The 16,477-nt window shown below is 49.9% G+C and overlaps 2 non-coding genes across 2 annotated transcripts; one reads left to right on the top strand and one right to left on the bottom strand.

Moving 5' to 3' along the window:
• The first annotated feature begins 1,535 nt into the window (after positions 1-1,535).
• On the top strand, positions 1,536-1,608 carry TRNAV-AAC (transfer RNA valine (anticodon AAC)). The gene has a single exon. It is a non-coding gene; the product is annotated as a tRNA-Val (tRNA).
• Positions 1,609-14,801: 13,193 nt separating this feature from the next.
• Positions 14,802-14,889, bottom strand: TRNAS-GCU (transfer RNA serine (anticodon GCU)). The gene has a single exon. It is a non-coding gene; the product is annotated as a tRNA-Ser (tRNA).
• Between the last annotated feature and the right edge of the window lie 1,588 nt (positions 14,890-16,477).

The following is a 16,477-nucleotide window of genomic DNA, read 5'->3' on the forward strand; positions in this document are numbered from 1 at the left end:
GTGAAATAAAAGCAAAATGCACTCTAAGCTGATCTTAACCCTTTCAATGCCCTTACAAACTTAGATGCTTCTCACCACAGGCCGGCTGGTGGCTTTTCAGCCAGGCTCTCCCCTTTCGTCAGCGCTTCAGTTGCTTGGTGTGGGGGTGTCTGTAGATGTAGGTGGACGAGAGAGACAAAGCATGGCAAATGTCTCTGCTTTTATCATGTCCTTTCTTCCCTCTTGGCTTTGCTCCCCCTTCAGAGTCAGGTGAGCATCACTGCGTCTCTCCAAGCAAGTCTGAGCAATTCCCCTGGGGTGTCCTCTTGCAGGTAAGTGATTGCACTGTAGCTCCCTTGCTGAACAATGGCTGTTGATGGGTTGTTTGACACCCTGTCCGGGTGTTGGTTACTTTCCTTGCTGTTGTCACTGGGGAGCTAATATTTGGCTGACTCCCCCACCTTACAGCATAGTGATAACCACACTGCACAATTCTCATAACTTCATATGCATGAATGGTAAACATCTATGGGTAGAGAAATGACTTTCAGCAGATCATATCCTTTCCCCTGATACCTTACAAGGCATGCTCTGTATATAAGATCACGATTATATGAAAATGAGGAATATGGGGGTTACAGCACACTCCCCCAAAGGTACAGAATGTCACACTGAGATTCTATTTTCATTTGTTATGTAACAGCATTAAAGAGATCCAGTGACTGACCAATGGCATTTTCAAGTGCTAAAATGGCAAGCGCTGTTGGTCTCTCATTGGCCATCAGCGACTGAAGATACGGTTTAATGAGCCAGAGCTTCAAGGCGAGGGTGGCTCTGTCCACTGCCTTCCGTTGCGCTGCTGGGCACCAAGTCCCTGGCGGTCAATATGTGAAGCTGGGAGAAGAGAGTGGGGTGGCAAGCGGTGGTAGAACTTTTGCCACCAGGGTCTAGCTGTCTAACTTCCTCTTCGTACTGCTGGGCCCCCGTTGCCTTCAGGTAACACAGGAACTAAGGCAGGAATAGGGTGAGGAAGCAAGTAAAGCCGAGCAAGGAAGGCAAAAGTTAATCTTATCTTCATGGGCAGCTCGCAATGACGTCCTTTTTCTGTGCCACAGCTGACAACAACATCCCAGACAGAAAAGTAACAGGCCAAAAAGAAACCTAGCAGCTGCTGAAACAGTTCAGTTGGGAGCGTGCTAGACTAACAGGCTCTTCTATCCTCCTTTATGCACGGGCGGGATGTTTTCTGAGAGTGCAGCAGTTCCTTTAACTGCCACGAGTCCCTCATTTCAGGCTATGCAGCAGGAAAAGACAGCATGGGCTTCTGCACCGAGTTGGCCCACCTGACCTTTCATTCTTCTCTTGCTCTTTGTCAGCAAGGAGAAGAAAAAGAAGCTCTCCCTCAAGCTGGAGTCACACGGGCGAGGTAAGGACGACTTCCTGAGTGCTGGCTCCAGTCCTCTGCCCTGCCAGCTGACCTATCGAGGGGCTACCACCACATTCTCTAGATTTGTCCATCAGTCTGTGCCAGAGTGAGCAACAACCCAGTAGGTGGAGTTTCTGTAGTGTAGTGGTTATCACATTTGCCTAACACGCAAAAGGTCCCTGGTTCAAAACCAGGCAGAAACATGCTGGCTTCCTTTTCCCAGATCCCCTTGTTATTCAGAAAGGGCACTCCTCCTATTGGCCTGTCCCTGGGATAACTCCAACCCCTGCATGACAGAGGATGCTGACAGCAGTGGAGAAAGCACCTTGGTGTCAGGCTGGAGAACCTAGAGTAGTTAGGCCAGTCACCATTTGGAGGCTTGTGGCTTGGCCACCTCTGCTGTTGGAGGTTGGCCTATAGAGGCTCTCACTTCCTGCTGGGCTCCTTTGCGTGACTGGCCAAGGGAGGAAGTGAGGCAGGAATGGGGCAATAGAGGAAAGTTGAGCTGAGGAAGGCAGGGAAGAAGCTGTGCGGCTAAGTGGGGTTAGTAGAGCACCACCCTTCATTCTGCAAAGCCTGGGGAGGTGTGGTTGGCTGCTGGGAGGTAGAATCCTGTGCCTGCCTCTTGGCTTCCCAGGAGTGGCTACTTGCAGCCCAGGAGAAGAAGGGAGGTTCTGGGTGAAAGGAAAACAAGCAAAGCTGAGTCCAAGTGGAGAATGGCGGCTCCTTTATGGCCAACCTGGGGGCATGACTGATGGTTTTAGAGGTGGAGGCTGGGCTGGCTGTGAGCAACTGGGATCCAGGAAACCCCCACCTGCCCTTCTGAGGGCTGAACCCATGGAGGTGCGGTTGGCTGCTGAGAGACAGACCCCTGTGGCTGCCTGTTGGCATCCCAGGGATGGCTACTTGCAGCCCAGGAGAAGCGGGGTTCTGGGGGGAAGGAAAAGCAGCAATGGTGAGGCTGAGTGGGCTCCTTTCTGGCCGAGATGGTGGACTGTGGTGAGTCTGGGAGTTGCCTGTAAGCCATAAGTGGACGTAGTGCAGTGAAAACTGCTGCTCCATTCTGGCCGACCTGGGGGCGCCATGGATGACTTGGGAGTGGGGGCAGGGCGCTGGCTGTGAGCAAATGGGATCCAGGAAGCCCCAGCCTGCCCCTCCAGGGGCCGAGTCTTCTTCTCTCCTGCCATGGGGAGCCCGACCTTAAGCCTGCCCAGCATGTGCAGCAGCTCGAGCATTAAGCCTTCCTGTGTGCATAACTGAACTACGCCCTAGTGTAATAAGGTGTAAAGTTTAGATTGTGAATTTATCTTTAATTTCCATGGTAATTTACTTTGATCTTTTATTCCTACCACTTATAATCCTTAAAACTCCATCTTTCTGTAGTTAATAAATCTGTTTTATGCTCTACTTAAACTGGTGTATTTTGCTTGAAGTTCTTGGGAAATCTCAGCTCCATTACAAGGCTGGTTCATGTACTATTCACAGTGAGGGAGGGGTGGACCCTGTGTAATAAACTCACACTGATCAGGCTTCTGATTAAGGCAAGATGGTATGATCCAGGGGTGCAAGGCTGCAGAGCTGTAGGGGGGGGCGACTTTCTATCATTAGTGTTATGAGTGGCTGCAGAAGCATTCATGTAATTCAGTTGGCTGTGTCCCTACCTACGGATGTCTGTGTAAGTGCAATATCTGCCAGAGATTCACAGCTTGTCTCAGCATCACATGTGTGAGAGGGAGCCCAGGTGGTGGGACAAAGGGCTCAGGGGTCCCACTGTTCAGTTGCATCCCATAGATCCCATCACAGACTTTCAACAACCACAGCGGGTGCTCACTGAGACAGAGAGAGAGATGCCAAAATAGTGATATCCAGTGCCAGCAGACATCAAACTATCAGAAATTCTGTGAACAGAGAAGACCCTGCTAGTGGAAAATGGCTTGTGAGGTATCATTAGAAAACGCATAACCTACTGAATATTATCCTCCTGTTAAAATGTGTAGTAACACTGTATGTAAAATTGTGAGATTTTACAGTATGATATTACTGAAAAAGTTACAGTTCTGGGGAACACCCACAGACCAGTTCCTCAGAGACAGCAAGGCAAACAGCTGGTCAAACAGCCATTCTCCTGCAGGGGGAAGGTGTGAAGACATTAAGGGCTGGTCTACACTACGGGGGGAAATCGATCTTAGATACGCAAATTCAGCTACGTGAATAACGTAACTGAAGTCGAATATCTAAGATCGGATTACTCACCCATCCTCACCGCGCGGGATCGATGTCCGCGGCTCCCCTGTCAAATCAGCAACTCCGTTGGGGTTGGGGTTGTTCCGGAATCGATATAGAATCGTCTAGATGAGACGCCATATATCGATCCCCGAGCAATCGATTTTAACCCGCCGATACGGTGGGTAGTCTAGATGTAGCCTTACATTCCATCACAGGGACCTATTGAGGCTGTTGTGGAAAACGACCACAGGATTAATATTTGAATCAGCTCAGCCTGAGGCTCTTTTCTTGGTTACAAGCACGCAGGGGGCGACAGCTATTGGAATACTGTTCCTGAGCTAAAAATCACACAAGCCTTTTACAGCTTAAAACCACAAACAATGACACATACGTTGCACGTTAATTTCCTTATTTGGAATATACTGCAAAATATGATGCAGGTCAAAAGCAAGCTGAACAATCAGTTTTCCATATTTGGCCTTTCCTGTTATTTTTATTACACCTGGTGATATGGGAGCAAGACTCTCCATGTCTCAAGAAATGTCACTACCAACCTAGGCCATTTTCACATGCTGGGGTGCAATCCAGATCAGGCGAGGAGTTGTGTCATCTGTAATCCTGGGTGAGATTCAGTGTTCTGCTGCTGGAGCTCCCCTGTCTGGATACTCCCAGCCAGCGTTCAAGGACGCACTGAGTGTCTGTATGATAAGTAACCCTGGACTGGCAGCTCTGACTCCAGCCGCCTGCTTGTTACACCCCAAGCACATTCTGGTTTGGGTAGAGAAGGCTCAGGGTTTGAGAGAAGGCTGGGGGTAGGAAGCTTCTGTTCATTATGCTGGACCTAACCCCAGTTTTACTTGAGTAAAGAGGAGATATTTGACATTGTGTGATGCTGCTCCTGTGCTCTGTTCCCAAAGTGTTCTGCAGCAGAGGAGGGTCTCTGGTAGTATGTATGTTACTGGCCTATTGGGGTGATGCTGAAACAGGACAGGGTACAGATGGCATTGTGGGGGTGGCATGAACCTTCACTCTTCATTTCCCCTTCCAAGAACAGAAGGGACAGGAATCCTTACCCAGCGAAGGTCACAGTCTCATAGTTCCCCTGCATGACATCTCTGTAGAGGGCTCTCTGAGTGGGGTCCAGCAGAGTCCCCTCTTCCCTGGAGAAATACACAGCCACCTCCTCGAAGGTCACCGCCCCTGAAAGAGCAGGAGTCCAATACTCAGTACCTGCTGACCCACTCACAACCCCACTATTCACGGAACAGCAGCACCAGGGAAATGGAAGCTCCGGGAGGCACATGTTAACAGAGTCCCACCCCACCTTGCTTACAGCAGCCAGGAGGCATCAGAGGGTAGAAAGAGAGAACCTTTGTGTCTCCCATCTGACAGACAGAAGCAGGGTCTTCACATTTATCACATAGCTACTAGCCTAGAGCTTAATATAGGAGATGGGGCTGTCTCTGGACCCTGATAGTGGCTCCCTGGTAGGAATCCAAGCACTCTCCAAATAAAATATATGGAAGAAAGGGGAAGTCAATCATAAAGAATAGAAGTTAGAAGGTCAGAATTGTAGTGCCCATTAACAAAGGTTTAGAGAAAATAGAGCCTATCAAACTAACGGGATATCCTTATTGGATGAGATCAAAAGTTTGGTTGCAGCTAATAGTATTGATGTAATATACCTAAACTTCCGTAAGGGACATGACTTGATTAGCACAATATTTTTACTAAAAAAAACTAGAATGATACAAAATAAACACGGCATACATTAAATAGATTAAAAACTCTGATAGTAAATGGGGAACCATGATCGAGTGGATTTCTTTCTAGCAGGTTCCTGCAGGGATTGGTTCTTGGCCCTGTGCTATTTAACATTCTTATCCATGACTTAGAAGAGAGTACAAAATCATCACTGATAAAGTTTACAGTTGCCACAAAGATTGGGGTTGGTGGTAATTAATGAAATGTCAGTAGATTCAGGCTCCATCGCTGAGAGTCTGGGAAGTTGTCCCAGCCCTGGCTGGAGGGTTATTTCCTGTTCCACAAAGAGGGGAATTTCCATTCCCAACTCCTGTGCCTTGAAATTAGGACCTATCTGACACTACACCCCCATATTCATCATAGTGGTATGATTATAATATGATTAGGACATAATTATGATCTATTTTGTAGAAGATGCATCATGTGTGGTGTCACTAGGAAAAGTTCTGATTTGCTGAATATGATTATCCTATTTGGTGTGCACATATCATGTTCGTATCTGAAGTTATGGATATTGACTCTGTATCTGTATTTCAAATGTGCTTACTCTGGGTAACACCCACAATGAGCCTTTCAGGTACAACAATGAAGAAGCCAGACAGTGCTGATGGCTCAACAAAGACAATGGACTGTGAAGAGCTTAGCCTTCCTGTGAATGTTTCAGCCAGCCTATGAGTCATGGCTACTATGACTCAGCAGGGCCTGTGACCAGACCACATGACACTAAACTCCATTTTAGTACCTGTATTTTTCCACAAACTGGACTAGGAACTGAGTTTGGAACAAAAGGTTCCCACCATATGGAAAAAGCTACATAAGGTGGGGTGTGACATCATCTCTTGGCCTCATTCTCCACACAAGAGAACTTCTGGAAACACCTGAGAAACAAAAACGGATGTGGGGGAAGTGCTGCTCCCAGGATCAAGAGATTTCTAGCTTGTGTATGGAAACTTGGGGGACTGCTTGTACCATCAGTCAGGGTGAGAAATTGCTAATTCAAATTCTATCCATCTAGTATGTTAGGCTTAGTCTGAGTTTTGGTTATTTGCTAAATAATCTGCTTTGATCTGTTTGTTATCACTTATAATCACTTAATCTATCTTTCTGCAGTTAATAAACTTGTTTGATGCTTTATCTTAACCAGCGTATTTTGAGTGAAGTGTCTGGGGAAAATCTCAGCTTGTTGTGCACATCTGTCCCATATCGAGGGGAAGGGGAACTACATTAATGAGCTTGTATTATAGAGATCCCTGTGCACTATAAGATGGTATCATTCTGGATTTATACTACAGCAAGTGTGCAAGGTTAGGGAGTGGGAAATTGGCTCTTGTCTTCTATCTGTCCTTGAGTGGCTTAGGTAACGCACTCAGGTAGCTTAGTTGGCTGCATGGCGCCACCTGCTGTTGTGTTGGGTGATAACAGGCCCTGGAGAGGCTGGCGAAATCTCCAGCAAAGCAGTGTGAGAAGGGCCAGCCCAGCGTGAGGGTTAGAGGACACAGCAGTTCCCAGAAGCTCCACAAACTGCCTCCTGGGGGTGACAACCCATCACGCCCTACACTACACAAGTCTCAGCAGGTTTGCCACATGCTGTCCCCTCCCTTTCTCCACCCGAGATATTTCCTGCTTCCCACCACCTCTAGCAATTCCCACCCTCTTATGCATTTACTGCTCCTCAACCTCCAAGCAGAGCCCGCCACCCTGATAATCTCTTACCTGAGCCAGCTCCATTGCAGCCATTTCCTTGCCCCTGGGAGGACGAGATGATCTGCAGCGAAACATGGATGTTATTCTCTGGCCTGCCGGGGTGAAAAGGGCAAGGTGTGAGAATTCAGACTAGGCTTTTGTCCATTCCACAAGCCGATTCCCCCCAGCTTTTCCCCTGCTAATGCACATTCTAGGTTCTAGCACACTGTGAAGCACAGAGTGACCTTATTCCAGTACAGCCCTAGCCCCCTCCCACCAGGGTGTAACCCTCTGACACATGGGGAAACCCTCCCAGTAACAGTCTCTCTCTTACACGTATCAAGTTTGCGGACAACACCAAGCTGGGAGGGGTTGTAAGTGCTTTGGAGGATTGGATTAAAATTCAAAATGATCTGGACAAACGGGAGAAAATGATCTGAAGTAAATAGGATCAAATTCAGTAGAGACAAGTGCAAAGTACTCCACGTTGGAAGGAACAATCGGAGGCCAGAGAAGAGCAGAAACGAAAGGAGTCACTTTGGGGGATTCTCCCTGTCATTGTCCCCAAGGCAGCTGTCTCAGGTTTACAAAGGTGTTTCATGTTCCAGCCTTTGTACAGTCTCTCCTGGGAGTGCCCCTTTCATGGACTGGGCCTAGTTTTAGTTTTTGGTAGTTAACAAGCTTGGTTTATTGTTCATCTAACCAGTATGTGTGGATTGAAGTGTGTTGGAAACTCTGTTTGGGATAACAAGCTGGTGCATGTCATTTTCCGCTGATGAAATGACAGACTTCATATGAGCTTGGGTCGTTCAGTAGCGTGCTGGACAGTGCAAGATGCACATTTCTGGGGGAAAGTTGGGCACTTGAGAACTTGCTGGTTTTCTCCTGAGGTGTAATTCATGAGTGGCTGTCTAGCAGCACTCAATACTGTGTAGCTGGGAGTGAGTTACATGCTGGAGACTGTGTGTTAATTGGCCAAGAGGGGCTGTTCTCGCGGGAAAACAGTGGAAAAGGCACCCCATGCTGGAGGACTGAGGTACAGCTATTTAACAGTCCAGATTGTACTCTGGGTAACATCACAGACACTCATTATGACAGAGCCTCTTACAACACAGAGAAAGTAAATTCATGTCCCAGAAATCGAAGACTCCAGACAGAGGGCAAGTGTCCCTGGCACTGCTTCTTGCTGACAGAGAGGTTCAGAGACAGTGCGAGAATCCTGGGGAAGCTGGGAACAGGAAGCATGGGCTGGCGGGGTTCGGTGGAGAAAGGGAACAGGAAGGGCAGGGATATTACTGAATCCAGGATCTTAGCAGTACTAGATGACAGGATAGCACATAGTGCAGCCCATTGGAAAACACAATCCCAACTATACAGTACAAAATGATGGGGGTCTAAATTAGTTGTTTCCACTCAAGAGAGTGATCTTGGAGTCACTGTGGATAGTTCTCTGAAAACATCCACTCAATGTGCAGCAGCAGTGAAAAAAAGTGAACAATGTAGGAAATAATTAAGAAAGTGATAGATATGACAGAATATCTCATAGATCATATTTGTAAAAACAGCAAATAAATCCATGATACACCCACATCTTGAATACTGCATGCACATGTCACCCCATCTCAAAAATAGAAATATTGGAATTGGAAAAGGTTCAGAAAAGGGCAACAAAAATGATTAGGGGTATGGGACAGTTATGCCAGACCTAACCCCCAGTTTCACTTGAGCAAACAGGAGATATTTGACACTGTGCAATACGGCTCCTGTGCTCTGTTCCCAAAGTGTTCTGCAGCAGAGGAGGGTCTCTGGTATTATGTGTGTCACTGGCCTATTGGGGTGATGCTGAAACAGGACAGGGTACAGATGGCATTGTGGGGGTGGCGTGAACCTTCACTCTTCATTTCCCCTTCCAAGAACAGAAGGGACAGGAACCCTTACCCAGCGAGGTCACAGTCTCATAGTTCTCCTGCATGACATCCCAGTAGAGGGCTCTCTGAGTGGGGTCCAGCAGAGCCCACTCTTCCCTGGTGAAATACATAGCCATCTCCTTGAAGGTCCACCAGCCCCTGAAAGAGTAAGAGTCCCAACACTAAGGACTTGCTGCCCCACTCAACAGCCCCACTATTTGTGGCAGAGAAGAGTGAATCAAATGGAAGCTCTGGGTGGATCATAGTCAGGAGAGTCCCACCTCGACCTGGCTCAGAGTATCCAGCCAATGCCAGGGTGAGGGGATGAAGAGAGAGCCCCTTATCTCTCCCAGCATATCCATCACCCCCCCTACTAGCCACTGACTGATACAGGAGATGGAGCCCCTAGCAGGGTCCAGGGAGAGCTCGCCTGGTAGGATGCCCAACACCCTCCTCATTGTGAGGAGTGGGATATGAAGGGAGAGGCAGCTCCAATAAGCCTGACTCATGGGTGTCCCCTTTATATCTCACAGCAGCTGATGGTTAATGAGGTCAGGCTCCAGCACTAGGAGTCTGGTCAGTTTGACTAGCTCCATGTAGGTGGGTTATTTTCTCTCTTCACAAATTAGGGCATTTCCACCTCCAAACCTCCTGGGTCTGTTCCTAGAATCTAGGCCACTTAGTAAATAACTCCCAGCAGGTCTGCCACACCCTGGCCTCCTCCTTTCCCCACGCTGTGAATTTCCGGCCCCGCTCCAACCTCCAAACCAGACTCTGCAAACCTTCCCACCTCTGGTGTATTTGCTCTCCCTTTCCTCCAGCAGGAACCCACCAGCAACCCCCCGATAATCTCTACCTGGACTGACTCCACTGCAGCCATTTCTCTTCCCTGTCCCACGCCATGCTGGGATGAGCTGGAGCAAAACATTCTGCAGCCTGTCTGGGGGAGAAGGGCAGTTGTGGGCGTTTCAGAACCGGTTTTAGTTAATTTCACATCACAATTCCCCCAGGCCCTTTCCCTGCAGACAGACACCCTAGATTCTGTCATGCTGGGAAATGCTCAATCTGTTTATTACAATTTAGACCTGGCCCCTCCTGCCAGGCTAAGTCCACAGACACATTTTTAACCTCCCTTCTCTCTCCCCTCACCCCTTCTCTGAACAAAAGGCTAGAAAAGAGCAGAACCAAAGGAGTCACTGTGGGGGATTCCCTCAGACACTGACCCCACGGCAGCCACACCCCAGCAGGGGAAATATGGAGTCAGGAACTGGCTTTTGCTCTGTCTGATCCTTGTTTTGTTCACTGGAAAGTGGTTCTGCCCCAGGATGCAGCAATACATGTGTCTGGGTGGACTAGAGAGCTGGAAATCTCTCCCCCACATTCATTTCTCCCACTGCCCCTTTCAGTCTCTCCTTCCCCTGTCCTCTCTCCCTGCCCCTCTGGCTGGGACAGTCCCATTCCTGGGGGCTTTGCTCTCCCATGGCTGGATTTCCTCCTGGCAACCGCTTAACTGGGAGGAGAAATGAGGTGGTGTTGTTTGTGCAGAGTCACTTTCTTGCCAGACCCTAGGACATTCCCTGAGGTCTTTCAGTTACCTGGAGACTCTGGCTCAGAATTTAGTAGTAACAGGGCCCAGGACTGCCCTAGGGGGCTAGGACCAGCTGCAGAAAGTCATCCCCTGGGCCGGGCAGAGAAGAAGCTTTAATTAAGGTCACTTCCCAGCACAGAGCCCCACTGGGGAGCAGCAGCTGCCAAGCCTGGTCTCCCAGATCACAATGGAGGCTGCAGCATCTGACCCAGGAAGCTGAACCCCAATATCCTGAGCAGAGAGGGACGGAGTGTATGAGCAGCTTCCCTCCTTTAGCTCTCTGGGGAGAGCAGCTAATGGGAGCCCCTCCTCACAGGGAGAATGGCTGATCTCATTTGACCCACTGTCCATCTGGAATCACTCCTTGTCTTTCCATACAGTGACTCTGGATTAACAACGGTCTCAATGACACCGGATTTCAGAAAGAATGAGTTCAGAACGCTGTGGAAAAGACCATCGTGTGGCAGTGCTGACTCCCTTCCCACCTCCCTCACCCCCGCAGATCTAGGACAAGGACTGGGGGCAAAAATTTTCCAAACGGAACCGAAAGTTCCTGCAGTTTTCAAAAGAGGAGAAAAGTAAATTCTGTGAATTCACACTAACAGTGTTTGCTAAGTGGACAGAAAGTTATCACAGTGACAGGGCACGTGACTGGGGAATGGACTTGGTGACCTGGTGACTAGGAGCCAGGACTCTGGTACAAGTTGACCAGAGAGAAGGATCATGGTTAGCAGCAGCCCCCAGACACCCCCTAGTACCCAGAGCCCAGACCCCCAGCCAGGGGCCCCAGACACCCCCCAGCCAGGATCCCATCAGATATTCCCTGGGACGCAGCCCCCAGAGTCCCTGGCCAGGGGACCCCAGATACCCCTCAAAGCCCCACCAGCCAGAGAACCCCCACCACACCATGATTGCCAGGTTGGGAATCCCAAAGGGTTCCCCCCACCAAGAGCCCCCAGCAGCCAGGGACCCCCTCAAGGGACCCACCCCCCCCCCACTGGGAACTCAGTCCCTCACTGCCTGCCTAGGAACTTCCCCACCCTCCAGAACGATCTACCTGACATTTGCCTGGGACCCCCTCCTCTGCCCAGTGTGACCCCTGATGCTTTACAGTGCGACCCATCACTCTGCTTCCCTGGCATGCCCTCACCTAGTGCCAGGGATCCCCTCCCCCAGCTCTGTGCACTGGGCATGGCAACAAAACCAGGAACCAGCGGGGGAAGCACAGACAGAGCCCCTGGCACAGAACCAGGCTCCCTCTAACCCTCTGTCCCGCCTCCCAAGAGACACCCACCCCCACTGTTCTGCAGCCACCAGGCCCCCAGCGATACCCACCTCCAGGACCCATAGCCTCAGGGATGGGCACATCAGAACCACCACCCCCGAAAACCCCAAACCTCCACAACCCACCAACCTGACTAGGGTACCCCCTGCCCAGCCACCCAGAGGCCTCCCCCTACCACAATGCCCCTTCAGCTGCAATCTCCCCACACAGACACCTTCCCTGCCCCTGCAAGTGTTACCACCACAGAGTGTGAGAAGTGGCTAGAAAGTTAACACCACCTCCTGCTGGCCAGTCACACAGGCAGAGGGAGCCTGGGGAGTGCTTCTTTAACAGGAGAATGGAAGGCCTGGAGGGCAAGAAAGATCCACGGGCTGTCACTAGCAAATAATGGCCACCATGGATCCATCCCAGAGGCGGCTGCATCTCAGCACAATGGGAAACAACCCATCATATTCAATTAGAAATAAAACAACTAGAGAGAAGTGGGGCATATGTTTGGGGTATTTTATATCAATCTTTGAGACACGCAGAGAGAACCCTGTCACAAACGACATTTGATAACATGAGAGAAAACCACCAAGATCGGAGGGGATTTGATGTTGCTATTAAATAACTAGTGGAAAAGGGGGACTGTTGGACTGGATTTTATATGACTGTCCAATACATAAACAGAATGTGATGGTCCCCCCCGGCCACGAGGCAACCATTCACGTGAGCAGCTCAGCCTGTCCTGCCTTGTTGATGTCAGCATCTCTTTGTGAGGTCACCACCTCCCCACCACCTTGGACCAATAAGTCTTAGGTCCTGCAAAAAGGCCTTTTTGATGTCACTGCCACATCCCTCCTTTGCTGTGCCAATGTCCTGCCCCTGGCCTGGAACCTTTGGAGGTTTGAGCTACTCCCTGTGGATCACCCCACTCAAGGAGCGTTCATTCTAGTCAGCAAGCCGGCTAGACAGGAAAACATCAGACGCTGCTCCCAGTGCTACACCTCAGTTTTCAGAAATTAGTCGACTTTCTGGCCAGAAGAGACCATTAGATCATCTAATCTGACCCCCTGAATGTCACAGGCCTCCTGTATGACACAAGAGCTACTTTGGGGGCAAACACATTCAAGAAAGGCATCTAGTCTTCATTAAATGACATCAGGAGATGAAGAATCCACCCCTTTCCTTGTAGCTTGTTCCTGTGGTGAATCATCCTCGCTGTTGACTATTTGTGCCTTAGTTGTAATAGGAATTTGTCTCTTTTCACCTTCCAATCATTGGGTCTTGTTATACCTTTCTCTGCAAGATTCAAGAGCCCTTTAATAACCAATCTTTTCTCTCCATTAAGGCACTTCAACACTTCAGAGAAGTCACCTTTCAATCTTCTTTTCATAAGCTAAACAGGTTGAGCTCTTTCAATAGCTCACTAGAAGGTATTTTTCTCCAGCCCTCAGAACATTTAGTAGCTCTTTGCTGCCCTAGCTCCAATTTCACAACATCTTTTTCAAATGAGGACACCAAACTGAAAGCTATTCCAATATCAGTCTCACTGATGCCATGTCACCTCCTGTGACGTTATTGACATAATCTGTAGCTGTATAGATCACCGTTGCGACCACTGTTCTATATTTGCAGTCAATATTGTAGAAAGGTTGTTTTGTAAGGGGTCTATGGAGAGGTTCTGATTGGCTGATTATAATGATGCTATCTCTAGATGTGTATCATTTTTGTAGTTGATGTTATGAATATTGGCTCTATGCTGCCCATATTTCAAACTTGTGCCATAATGGGGGACAAAACAGCTACCTTGTTAGAAGTGGCTTTGCCAATAGATGGAACCTGGGATTTAAACTCCCAATGATTGCACTGTGTTTGGGATCCATTTGAATTCCTCTCCCAGGTCTTTGACACTTTCATCTCCACTCATAGCGACTCTGATAGAGGATTAAAGAAGTCAAAGCATCATCTCCAAGCACAGACAACGGAGAATGCTTCATCACATGACACTTTGAGAAGTGGCTGGATAGAACGTGATGAAGATAAACTCTGCCTGGCTCAGACAAAAGATAACAGTTGTGCAGTGATGAGGAAGGAGGGAATCTCTGAGTCCCCCATCCACGGTCGTGTCTTCACAGTGCTCCCAAGCTGGAGAGTGAAGAACCCCCTCGGTCCCACCGTGAGACTGAGGAACAGGAGGCCTGTCACCCCCATTCCTGCCGTCCTGCATTCCTGGTGTCCAGCATCCCAGAGGGCCTCCGTGCCAGCAACGAAACCCAAACCGTCGTCTGGACTCCCCAGTGCTCCTCCTCAACGGTTCTAAATCAACGGGAGAGTGGAAGGTCCTGGGCGTCGCGCCGGCACCTGGGATCCACTGCACCTGAACAGTGGGGAAAGGTTTCTGTGTTGGGGCATTGTTTAGTGTTTTCTAGTTTCCAAGAGAGGATTTATGGGCCTGAGCGTTAAGCTCCCAAACCCAGTCACTGTTTCATTGTATTCATTAAGTTCGCATTTTCCCCTGTTCCCCCAGCTTTCTGTACCTTTACCCTGACTACACTTACCTTGTTTGTGCCAAACCACCTTGTCTCCTCTTTATTTTATTACACCTCAGAAGGAGGGAGGCAAAATCCACTGGTGATAGAGACAGGAGGGAGTCGAGTTTGTATCTCCTGAGAAAAGGGGCTTTTTCCTTTCCTATTTCTCCCCTACCATTTCTAACATTTTCCTTTGAAGCGTTGCCTTATTCAGCTTGAGGAAACATTAGCTTTTAAGATAAAAACTACGAAATACAGAACTAGAGACATTTTTTAGAAACCTGGGATTTAGACATTTTATTTAAAGCCGGGGGGGGGGTGTTGGAGTTTCTGAGAAGGTTTTTGTTTGCAAGAAGCAACATTGTTGTGTCTGTTATTGTACCAAGTGGGGGAGATGGTTGTCTATAAAGGAAGAGTCAAGACTAAATGCATCCAGTGAGGATGGGATTTGAACCCATGCATGCAGAGCACAATGGATTAGCAGTCCATCACCTTAACCACTGGGCCACCTCATCTGAACTGCAACAAAGGGACAGGAGGAGAAATCTAAGGCCGACAGAGATAGGGACACGAAGGACTTTTTAAATACTAAGCGTAAGCAGGGTCTGAATGACCTCCCCCCTCACATCTAGTGAGGAGCTAGGGAAAGACTTCAGGAACAGACCGTGTTTGCATAGACACACCTACTCTGCCTAGCTATGCAGCATGATGGGGCCGCTTCCCCAAAATGACCAGTTTGGGATGGTCTTGGGTTACAAATCACTTTAGCATTGAGTGGAATAAAATGTTATTCTCCTTCCTGTATGAGTGAAGGCAGCAGAACAGACCTAGCCATCCTGATGGAGGGGTAGATGGGTGAGGAATAGCTTTTATTGGACTGCAGAGAAGGATTGAGGACATCACGCTAAAACAGTGGTCCCCAAATATTTCACATTGTGCCCTCTTAGCCATGGCTGTGGCCCCTCGGAAGCCACGGTCGAGAAGCAGGGCTGGGAGTGGGGCTGTTGCTTGCTGGGGAGAGGGGTGCGGACAGGGGCAAGGGGGTCATCGCTGGGCTGGGAGCCAGAGGCCCAGACTGAGGGTGGGGTTGGGGAAGAGCTGGGACAGAGTGGGGCTGAGTGGTGCTTCCTCCCTGCCCTCCATGGGGGCTGACTCAGGCCCTGAGGTGCCCCCATGAATGTTCCTTTGTGTCTCCCTAGGAGTCACACCCCACATTATGGGGACCACTGAACCCTACTCGCTAAGCAGGGGCTAGTGATGCCAAAGCCCAGGGAAAGGGAGAACAAGTATGGGGGCCCCAGCACCAGAACCATGCAACCCCTTCTGTCTGTGGCTCTGCCCCCTTCCACCCATAGCCCCATCCACTATCACCTCTGTTCCACCCCTTCCCCCACTCAGCCCCACCCTATCACTCCTTTACCCCTGCCCCGCTGCGGCCCTGAGACCAGAGAAGCTCCGTACCCCTGCTGCAGCCCCTGGGCCGTAGCAGGGAGTGGGAGCTCCTCCAGCCCTGGGGCTGACATAGGGGAGACTTTTGCAGGGTGGCCTAATTTGGCCGGGGTCTCCAGTCATGGGCCCCACTGTCCCCTTGGTGATGCAAGGTTTGGGGAGACTGAGCCCCCCCGACCTCCATTACGTGCCGCCCAGGCTACCGCTGCTCAGCGTGGGGCCAGTCTCCCTGTGTTTTCTGCTGCTTGTGCTGGGGAGCCTGGACGGCACTAGGGGTGGGGCCCCCAGCAGCCACCCAAGGCTCCAGGGGGTCAAAGGGCACCGTGTGGCAGTGCAAAGGTGCTCACTGCTCTCCCCTGCCCCAATGCTCCTCCATGGGCCCATAGAGGGTTGGGGGGAGTGAGGAGCAACACTATGTGCTCCATGCGTCCTGGTCACTTTTCCCACTTGGGCTGTGCTGTGAGGGGAGCATCAGAAGCTGCTGTTCTCTGCCCTCCCCTTATGCAGCCCAGCTGAGGAAAGTGACCTGGATGCAGGGAGCTCGGATGACGTCACTTCTCATCTCCCCACCCCCACAGCCCCTAGGGGTACCCAGAGGAGCAGCATCCCAGGGAGGAGCAATGCTAGCTGCTCCATGCACACAGATCACTGTCC

Source organism: Gopherus flavomarginatus, unplaced genomic scaffold (assembly GCF_025201925.1).
Source record: "Gopherus flavomarginatus isolate rGopFla2 unplaced genomic scaffold, rGopFla2.mat.asm mat_scaffold_37_arrow_ctg1, whole genome shotgun sequence".
Taxonomy (NCBI): domain Eukaryota; kingdom Metazoa; phylum Chordata; order Testudines; family Testudinidae; genus Gopherus; species Gopherus flavomarginatus.